The 10,978-nt window shown below is 38.6% G+C and overlaps 1 non-coding gene across 1 annotated transcript; it reads right to left on the bottom strand.

Annotated features, from left to right (window-relative positions):
- Positions 1-9,294: 9,294 nt before the first annotated feature.
- Positions 9,295-9,458, bottom strand: LOC115871664. Its single transcript, XR_004047394.1, has one exon. It is a non-coding gene; the product is annotated as a U1 spliceosomal RNA (small nuclear RNA).
- Between the last annotated feature and the right edge of the window lie 1,520 nt (positions 9,459-10,978).

Here is a 10,978-nt window from a genome sequence, read left to right as displayed (position 1 = left end):
CCCCTCCCTCCCCGCTCCCCCCTCCCGCATGTGCCCTTGATAGTTTATAAATGGGTATTTTGTCATATCTTGCCCTGTCCGACATCTCCCTTCATCTACTTTTCAGTTGTCTGTCCCCCAGGGAGGAGGTCACACACAGTTCCATGTAATCGGTATGAGAGAAGACAGTTTCATCTTTTAACCATGAAGTGAATGGTAGATTTGAACTGCCTGCCTCACAGTTAGCAGCCCAATGCTTATTCCACAGTGCTTTGCAGTTCTCTGTCCATTTATACTCTGGTTTCAAGATGATGTTACACTTTTCCATTCATGAGAAAGATCTTTTATCAGAAAATTACAAAAGCTAATTTTTGCATGTCATTTCTGATCTACTAGTGAATACTCTTGCCACCATGACGTAGGTGCTGACTCATAGCAGCCCTTGAGGGCTGGGTAGAACTATGGCTGTGGCTTTCTGAGAGTGTAACTGTTATCGAGTAGAAAGCCTCCACTTTCTCCCACGGAGTGGCTGATGGTTTAGAACTGCTGACTTGCAGTAAGTAGCCCAATGTGTAAGCACTACAGCACAAAGGCTCCTGCACTAGTAAATATAGATGGTTTTAATTTCTAGTAATATAAAATTATTACCTGCCTTAAGTAAATTTTTCATAGGACCAGAAATAGATATTAAAGTAAGCAGAATAGAGTAAACACTGCCAGAGAATGCTTACAAAAAGTGAGAGGAAGAAATTTTGCAGGGTTGGGGGAAAAAGAAGAGAGAGAGTAACACATGAATAATTTGTGGGGGGAAAACAAACAAACAAACAAATTGTAATAACCCGTGTAAGACAGGTTAGGGCTTGGTTACCTTAGAACCTTGTGTCTAATGACTTTTTTCTGAAGAACCTTGGTATTCTTGAATAATAGCTAATGCTTTATTCATAACCATGACTGTTACTTTGTTCTCTGTGCTTAATGGTTTATAAAAGTTACTTTCTTTCCCCCACCACTTCATCTCCACCTTCAACATATAAACATTATACACGCCTCCCCCTTGGCTTTGGGATGAAAAATATTCCAAGTGATGAAATATGTAAAAATTCAATATTTAAACCCTCCAAACACATACACACACACACACACACACACACACGCCCCACTGTGCCCTTCAGTTGATTCTGACACCTGGAAACCCTGTATCAGGCTTGCAAGAATGGTCATCTTTATGGAATCAGATAGTTTCAGCTCTCTCCTGCCAAGCGACTGGTGGGATTGAACCACTGACATTGGAAAATGCTAAATGATATTAAACTGGATGTAATTGTAGAAACCACATAAACATATGATATACTTATGAAAGAATATATAAACTAAAGAAATAATTTTTAAAGACTGAACATCTGAAATTAATAAAACAACACTATTATCAGATCCTGATCAGAGCAAAATAATTAATTTTATTTTTGAAGGACTAAAAACCTACTTTCAATAAGTTATTTATATCAAACATTGCAAATGAGTATTCATATTTTTGCTTAAGCCATCTTCACCCTAAAGGTGAACTATAGATTGTGTTTAAATATTTTGAATGAATGGATTGGTTATATCTGTGACCATATTATGAGATACAATACAAAAAATGAGAGTATGCAAATGTATTTAAATATTAGCTTGGAGTTTGGATGTCTGGAAGAACAGTGATCTGTCCTTTTATTCTCCTTTCAAGATCTTTGTACAAAGTTAGTGAAAAATGATTGCCTCTAAGGCTCCAGTTCCTACATGTCTGGGTTTGTGGCAAACGGTGTTTATGGCCAACAAACCTGTTTCTCTGATAGGGTGATGGCTTGTCCGCAATACGCTTGTCTTTATCTGGATCGAGGGTCATTAATAAAAAGCTTTAATCAAAATGTGGCTTCCCAGGGGCTGTCCTGAACCAGTTAAATTCAAGGCAGAAAAGACAGATCAGAAGATTATGGTAAATATTGGGGGATTCCAAAAAATAAACTGAATAGATTTTCTTGCAGGGCACAGGACAAAGGAGGTGGTGGGATTAGTATGAGGAACTTTTCAGTGATCTGAGAACTATTGGTGAGAAAAAGGCTAGGCTTTTCCCAAGTCAAATACTTATTATGGCCATTCTAACCATAAATTCCTTTTGCCATAATCCCTTTTGTGATGTATTGTAATTTCTAGCGTCTGTGCCTGTGTTTATAACCTCATTTTGGAGAGATTTCTCCCTTACAAGATTCAGGGATGTTCCCTTAGTCTTTCCCCCAGTAAAAGGTATGACACCTTTTCTTGGATATAATATCAGTGGAGAGATAAAAACCACACCTCCACCAAAGTCTTAGCTTTTGTGATTTCTGTTTCTTGACTGAGAATTGATAAAAGTAAGAAGCCATGCTTTGACTTTTCTACATATTTGACTTCCGCTCTGAGTCCTGCATTTGGTTTGCCTTGGCCTGACCTACCGATTTGGGACTTAACAGCATCCACAGCCGCATGTTCCACGAGTTTCTTTGAGATGTTGCAGTGAAGAATGTACTAAATAAAGTTGGACTGGAATAATGGAAGATGGACTGGAATAATATCTTGAAAGGGTTGGACATTTGGGACATCTTTAATTCCTACTAATTGGGCCTTTTTTTTAAGTGCAATCAAGTCCGTTACAACCCATAACGACCCAATGGACAAGAGAGTGAAACATCCTATTTGAGTCCATTTATGCAGCCACTCTATCTATTCATCTTGCAGAGGGCCTTCTTCTTTTCCACAGCCCCTCTACGCAGCCAAGCATGAAATCTAAAGAACTAACTAGGAGCCCTGGGGCCGTTGTAGTTATGAGTTGGACTGGGATCCCATGGTCTGCAGTTCAAAACCACCAGCTGCTCTGAGAGAGGAAAGCAGAGTTTTCTAATCCCACAAACAGTTACAGTCTCAGAAACTCACAGGGGCAGTTCTACCCCGTCCTATAGGGTTGCTATGAGTTGACATCCACTTGAAGGCAGTGAGAAAAAAAAAGAATAGAACTCAGGACACTAGTTTTTCTGTGGGTCTTTATGGGCATGTCCTTCAATGTAACCAGCTAGCATGTTAGAGACAGCTGGTTATCCTGCTGATGCAGGCATGATCTGGGCTCCATTGGGTTGAGGGATCCCATAGCCCTTCTGCAGGGAGGCATAGGGCACACCACTTCTATTTTTAGCTACAGAATATGGTGCTCTCAGATATTCTTTAACACTCCAGCACGTAGAGATGTTTTATTTAGTTAAGTAGCACCCCATAAAGACACAGAAAGAGAAGCTAATCCTCATGAATTGAGGTTAAACAGTGAGATTTTTTTTCCTTGCACGACTGTTTTATTCATTCTTTGACAGGAGGACTCACGCTCCGTGCATATTATGTTACTTTATTTCACACTAAAATTACAGCGACATTTTCAATTCAAGTAGGATTGAGACTAGGAAACACTAATAAGGTTACCACTCATCTAATTTTCAAAGGTAGAGCCTATACATAGGGCAGGGACAGAGTCTCGGAATACCTTTGGATTTCTGAGCCTTAGAGAGGACTCACGAGGCAATCATAGGATTCAGTGTATATTCCACTACTGCCATCGAGTCAATGCAGCCTCATAGAGATCTTACACAGGGTTTCAGAGGGTGTAAATCTTTTTTAAAATCATTGTATTGGGGACTCGTACAACGCTTCTCACAAGCCATACATACATCCATTTTGTCCAGCACATTTGCACATTTGTTGCCATCATCATTCTCAAATCATTTGCTTTCTACTTGAGCCCTTGGTATCAGCTCCTCATTTCCACCCCCTCTCTCCCCTCTCCCCTTTCCCTCATGAGCCCTTGATAATTTATAAATTATCATTATTTTGTTATATCTTACACTGCCCGACATCTCCCTTCACCCACTTTTCTGTTGCCTGTCTCCCAGAAAGGAGGTTATATGTAGGTCCTTGTAATCAGTTCCCCTTTCTACCCCACCTTCGCTCCATCTCCCGGTAATGCCATGCCATTCTAGCCACTGGTCCTGAGGCTGTAAATCTTCATGGGAGCAGATAATTCCATTGTTCTCCCTCAGAGTGGCTGATAGGTTGGAATCTGATTAGCAGCCCAATGCCTGCACAAGACAGCCATCAGGCCTCCTTATAATTCTAACAAGAAGGAAAAATAATTTTGTTTCCATTACATATGTCTATAGAAACTTGACATTCAGGATAAATTTAGTTAGGTCTATTCCAAATATAGGTGTGTGATCTGGAATGCAGATCAGATGTGGAATCCAAGGACCCTGACTCATGTTCCGGGTTTGCACCCAGTACTGTCTGATGTAGACAAGGGGATGAAGAGGAAATTTGGTGTGTTTCCATTATCTTTATCATTCAAGAGGAATCAGAACACAAATGCCAACCTCATAGATAGGTTTAATTATATGAGAAGTTATTAAACAAGTATAATTTATTTCTTAAAATGGACTGCCACTGTGTCAGTTCAGACCCGTGGTAACCCTAGCCAAGATTTTGAAGGCTAGAAATAACTTATGAAAAAAGCTTTGATCTTTTTTCCAGCCAAGAGGGTTTGGGGTTGCATTGTCAGATGACCAGTGCATTTCCCACCATGCCAGTGGGATTTCTTGCAGGTCTTTGCACAAATTGCCTCATCTCCCTGCTGTAGAGAGACTGGCACGTTTGAGCCACAAACTTCTCAGTTAGAAGTCCAATGCTTAATCTGCTAAGCCACCCGGACTTGTGTTATTACTAAAATTTCACTAGTGCATTTTCCTGTATAAAGCTTTCTATTTAAAAAAATCAACACCTTTCATTAGAGCTTATGTTCAATCCTTCAACACTTTGGTGCGTGTCCACCATCTCCTCCTGTGTGTGCATTTTTGAAATCACACTTAATACAAAAGTATAGGACTTCGATGATCTATGCAAAATGGCATTTATTAAAAAATGAATTTATACTAACACTGCAGGTCCTGAGCACTGACAAGCCTTGACTCGAAACCTGGGGAAACACTATATGATCTGTGGGAATATAGGAAAGAAAGTCCATTTTTTATTTACCTTAGTTTCCTAATATGTACCAGAGATAGAATTTAGAACAACTGTGTTACATGACCCTCATGAGTATTGAATGAAAACATAGGAAAAGTGCTTCAAAAGGCTCCTTGGTGGCGCAGTGGTTAAGTAAGCTGGTAGTTGGCAGCTGCCTGGCAGTACTACCGGAGAAAGACATGTCAGTTAGTCTCACAAAGGTTAGATTCTGGAAAACTGTATGGGCCCAGTCTGCCCTGGTACCAGGGGTAGTTATCAATCATAATTGACTGGATGGTACCAAAAACAGCAAAACACTAGAATTGTGTTTAACTTGAAATAAGGATTCAGTAAATTATCATCACATTATTTTACATTGTAATTATTATTAAGTGGTATTTTTAAGTGCATCCTATTTTGTTGACATAGGTATGTGGAATATATTACCAACCATATAAAAATCATTTTTAGTTTATTAATGTTTCCTGAGAAACTCAAAAGTATATTTTCTCCATTCCATTACAAATTAGACTTGCATTTTAGTAATTCTATAGGGACAATGTCAATATTACTTACATTTTATCTTACAAGCAGTCACTCTGTGAGAAAAACAACAATGGAGAAAATAATGAGATTTCTTGTTTTTATATTTTTATTCAATTTCCTTAAAATGAATCATTATTCATATACTTTATTTTCCTTCTGACAATATTTTCCCCTCCACCTTCATCCACGTAGGAATGTATTGCTGTGCCCAAGTCGGCTGCTCCATGCATTTCTGTATGAGTGTGTCCCATGAGAGTGTTCTACAATCTCAGTAGGAAAAGTTTCTTATCCAAATAGTAGAATGAATATAGGCTTTTTAATGTGGCAGACTCTAGTTAGAAAATGTCTACACTTGTGACCTTAAGATATGAATTCTCTGCCCTGAGAATGAGTGTCTTCTCTGCAGTAGGAATGAGAGTAAGGCTAATGGGCTGTTGTAAAGACACTCTGAATGGGTAGAGCAATACGCATGAGCCTGAGAGAGAGGTCCAGCTCCAAAGAGGACCACTCTCACTCTCGTCTCTCTCTGTAAAGGTGCCTGGTGGGGTACAGTCAGCTGAGCAGGATGTCTAGCACCCCGAGAGAGTCTATAGGAACCTCTTCATCGCCAGATCAAGGCGGACACCGCATTTAGCTCAACTTTGGGATGTGTTGAGCTTATATCCGAACCAGGAGAGTTGAACAGGATCATGAACTAGACATTACCTAGTGCTGCCAAAGCAAGTCTATAAGTGTGCAGTATTTATTGTCTCCCAGTTCTGGATGCTAACAATTCAGGTCAAGTCCATGCCATACGGTTTCCTTCCACGGCCTCTCTCTTATCTTCTGATGTCTGCCAGTTAGCCTTGTCATTCCACGGCCTTGCTGACTTTGTCTGTGTTCTCCCTTCCAGTGGAATTTAGGGTTCAAATGTATTCCACTCTGATTGATGTGACCTCATTATCATAGCAAAAGAAAACTATTTCCAGCAGAATCATGCCCATCAGTACCAAGACCAGGGATTGAATATGTATTCTAGGGGACATATTAAATCTATAATGAGGATGATTGAAGGCTATTTCTTGGTTAAGAAAAAGATTCCAGGATTTTCAGAGCCGTGTGTACAAGGGAAGGTGACTTTATTATTAGAAAAGTCCATTTTCAATCACACAAAGAGAACAATAAGGCATTTATCTTTACATAGACAGGCTTTTGCCCTTAAATGTGACTCTAAAAAGTTACAGTCTCACAAACCCATGGGGAAAATTCAACCCTGTCTTATAGGTTGCTACAAACCAGAATCAACCTGATGGCAGTCAGTTTCTTTTAATTTGAATGTTAAGCTGTGTTTAAACAACTGAACAGGATTCATTGAAATATAAGAGGAGGCTATAAAAACTCTAGCTGTTCATTAAAAATTGATCGACAATTAATAATTTGCAGTAAATTAATCTACATGCATAGGATATTTGTGTATAATTAAATATTTTAACATTTCAATGATATTTCATTAGATTATAACCACCAAGAATTGAGATCAACATACATAACTCCCAGAACTTATAAATTCATTATCGATTAAAATGCCATTTAAAAAGTAAAATTATTTTTAATGAAAATTTAAGATTACGTATGGATAGTCCTGTTCTGAGAGAAGCATCCTAGTTAAACTTCAACATATTTGCAGTGATTAATGTGGTTATTTTGAACATTGCTCTTTTACTTTGTAGTACTTATCCATCATTACAGTTCAGCCTTTTTCTTTTCAGGAACTGTTGCTTCTGATGCCATGTGTCTACAGCTAACAACTTGCCCCACTTCTTTTGAGGCTATCCTTTCAAACATGCTGAGAAATGTTCGCAACAGAATATGACCGCATTTAGAAACACTCAAATAGATTTTTAATGTTGGCTTGAGAAGTAATGTGCATCATTTCAAAAGCATACCCAGAAGAGACTTTTTAAATGAATTCTTACCCCCTTCTCAAAAATTGTGATAATCTTGGAATTTTTTGCTGATTTTACTGGTCACTGCAAAGTTATATCTACAGGTTAGCCATATTGTTTAATATCAAAAGTGTTTATCTATGATTTCAAAGGCAGGGGACAGAGGAAATCCCTCAACAGATGAGTGTCACAGTGACTGCGACAATGGTACCAAACATAGGAACAATGCGATGACAGCGCAATAATGGGCAGAGTTTGCATCTAACAACAACAACAACAACAACAACAAACTTGAGCACTTATAAGACCATCTCTGTCTTTGTAGGTAAGATACTACTCCAGACTTCTTTGAAAAAGGTTGAAGTAGGGAAAAGAGAAATCTTGTAGGGGAAAATTGCTGTTCTCAGCTGTCAAAGCATTGCACGACTCATGGGAACCACATCCACAATGGGAAGAAAAGCTGCCCAGTCCTCATTTCCGTGCTTGGTTGTGAGTCAGACCATGATGAGCCCTAAGAGTTCCATTGGTTGTTTTTGGAGATACATTATGTGTCTTTTCTTCCCTAGACCATTTTAGATGGGAAGCTCTACTGAAACCTGATTGGCACATAGCAGCACAGGAGCCAAGGTGCCGGCCGTTCCTCAGGTGGGTTGGCCAGGAAGCAAACCTCGATATCCTGCATAGAAGGTGAGCCTTCCACTTCTGAAGCTTCCCAGATGAGCATGTACTTCACTTCATCCCTCTGACATATTCTTTACGGATTCTTTATAGATCTGCATGGGCAACATGGCACAGTTTTGGCTAGATCGCTGAAGTCCAGTCTCTGGCTTGGTTCCCAATACTGCAATAAAAATGTCTTCAAATTTGTGGATCATCTAGCCATGCAACTGCCCACTTTTTCATACTGCTTTAGAATTCTGTACATATCTCAACTTCCCTGCTAGGCTTGCATGCATTCCAGATAAAGCCCAACCCCAAGCTAGAAAGGAACAGAGCTTAACTTTTCCAACTATAATGCTAGTGCTATGTTACTTCTTTGGACAAATATCACAGATGGGTTTTAGATGTTAGTACAAGTGAAATAAGTATAAAATACGAATCCAAATGGAAAATCTTGTCATATGCTTAAGAAAGAGTCAAAGTTCAAAGAGAGCTTCATTTTTATTTTTATCCATGCTTAAGGTCCCTCTTGCTTATAGACCTATGGCTCATATTTTATTCCTCTTTTGGATTTAAATGTTAAGGCAAAATGCTATGAAGTGTTAAAAAAATATTAAATACATACTCAAATATCACTCAATTCTCTGTTGGTACACAGAACAAAAAGTTTTAAATAGTCAATTGTGCTCAAAAGACCAGATTGGAAAACAAAAGTAAACCCATAGGTCAACTATCATATACAGATGAGCAAAAGAAATCCAAACCAGCAGCAAACCCACGGCCATCAAGTAGAGTCTGATAGAACAGGACAGGGCTGAACTGCTTCTAGGGTTTCTGAGCATAAATCTCGATAGGAGCAGACTGCCTCATCTTTCTCCCACAGAGCAATTGATAAGTTTGAACCGCTGACCTATTGGATAGCATAACAATGCTTAACTCACTGCACCATGGCGGGGGGGGGGGGTGCTTTAGGTAACTGGAATCCCCCAAATAGTTTTCTAAAATAATAAGACCCAAACCAGAGCAACTAATTCAAACTTAAACATAATGATGTACTGTTTTCATGTTCTTACCTTATGTTTTCTTCCTTTCTTCCTTTCTTTATCTCGTTCTTTCTTTCTTTTTTAATCAGGGGAGAGCACGAACATAGTCCCCCACTACCACAAATTATGCAGTCGAGTTTCCCACATTTGGGGAAATCGCAGGGGTCAGCACATCCAGAGTGCAATGGATAAGCCTCGCCCTGGGAAAACCACCTTCGTGATCATGGTATCTCCCCTGCCAGGTCAGTATACCTTGCTTTTTAAATAATGGAAAATATATTTGCTAACACTGGGCATTGCTTGGCTTATAGCATACAAACCACATTAATTTAAAAGTTCCCCGGTAAATGCATAAGCATCTCTCACTTATGAGAGAGCTTCAAAAATTCCTATAAAACTTTCCCATAAACTTTTGAAGCACTCTTCTACAAATGTTCACACACAAGTATACATATGTATACTTCTAAAAAGAGAAATAACATTCTAAGAGATCACTTTTTCTTATAGACAGGTTGTTATGTAAATAAGCAAAAAACAAAAAAAAAACCCAACGTGCTAGTCTGTTTTCCAAAATAAAAGGTGTTACTTTAACCTCACTTAAAATAAAAAGGTGTTACTTCAACCTCACATGCTAAAGATCTTAAATTAATTCCCCTGACCCTAGTCCCTAGTTCTGCTTTGAATTGCAGAAGATGTTTGCCTGGGTTCCTTCTGAATGCACTACCATCCTCAATTTGCCAGGGAACTTTTGTCACAGGAAGATCCAATTTATGCAGCGCCAAACAGGAAACACAATTCTTGCTATCACCCCTTTGTGAACATGTTAATGGACAATCTGTAAACCTGATCTGTCTTCCAATTATTCTGACAGTTTAGACCTTACAACAAGCTGTCAATTAAGTAGCTACATCTCCCTCCACTCCTTTGGACGTTCTGAGAGAGGAGAGAAAGAAACCAAATAGTAAAAATAGGTGGATATATGAAAATAAATGATCCTCAAATATCCTCGAGAAGAAAAGGAAAACACCCGACATGCTTTATTTATTTTAAGACTAGCTATGCAAAAAGAAGCAGTGGTACCTATGCTTAGTTACTTTTCCTCATATCTTGAGTAATTGCATTGGATTTTTTAAGATTAGCAAAGAGGAGAAACAACAACGAATAAGATTTTGTGGAAAAGAAGCACTGCATAATCATAGCGATTCACTAGTTACATAAGGGTTGATCATAGCTGGTATCAATTTTCTACTCTTTATCTCACATAATCTTCTCTGAAGTCTTTTCCTAAATATGCAGACTCAAAGAGGCAGCCTGGAGCTAAGGGAGGGTGATTAGTAAATAGAGATTAACCAGTTGCTACTGGGGTTGACTTCAACACATGGCTAGTTTATGTGTGTGAGAAAATTGAGCTGCACAGAGTTTTCAGAGGTGATTAAAAATTTGGCTATTTTTTCTTATTTGGTGAACGAAAACCTCCAAAATTTCATTTGTACCCTAGAATTGAACTATTGACAGAAATCAGGGACTCCAAATATAAATTATTCTCCTGTAAAACTTAGAAATATGGATTCTAAATCTATTATCCTTTTTCTTTAAATATGCACAGGAATGGGTTCTAAAGGTTGTTTTGTGACCTGGGCAGTAGTTATAAGAACTTCTCTTTCTGATCGATTTGTAAATATAAGGAAAGAATGAAGACCCACTCTCATTTTATGTACTGAACCCTGATACCCACTATCCCTTCCTCTTGGTTTTCAAGATTTTTATTCT

The sequence above is a fragment of the Echinops telfairi genome, unplaced genomic scaffold (genome assembly GCF_000313985.2).
Source record: "Echinops telfairi isolate 266 unplaced genomic scaffold, ASM31398v2 ScPeMD7_7400;HRSCAF=8409, whole genome shotgun sequence".
Lineage (NCBI taxonomy): Eukaryota > Metazoa > Chordata > Mammalia > Afrosoricida > Tenrecidae > Echinops > Echinops telfairi.
The sequence above is the reverse complement of the archived record's forward strand: the minus strand, read 5'-3'. Positions and strand labels throughout refer to the sequence as shown.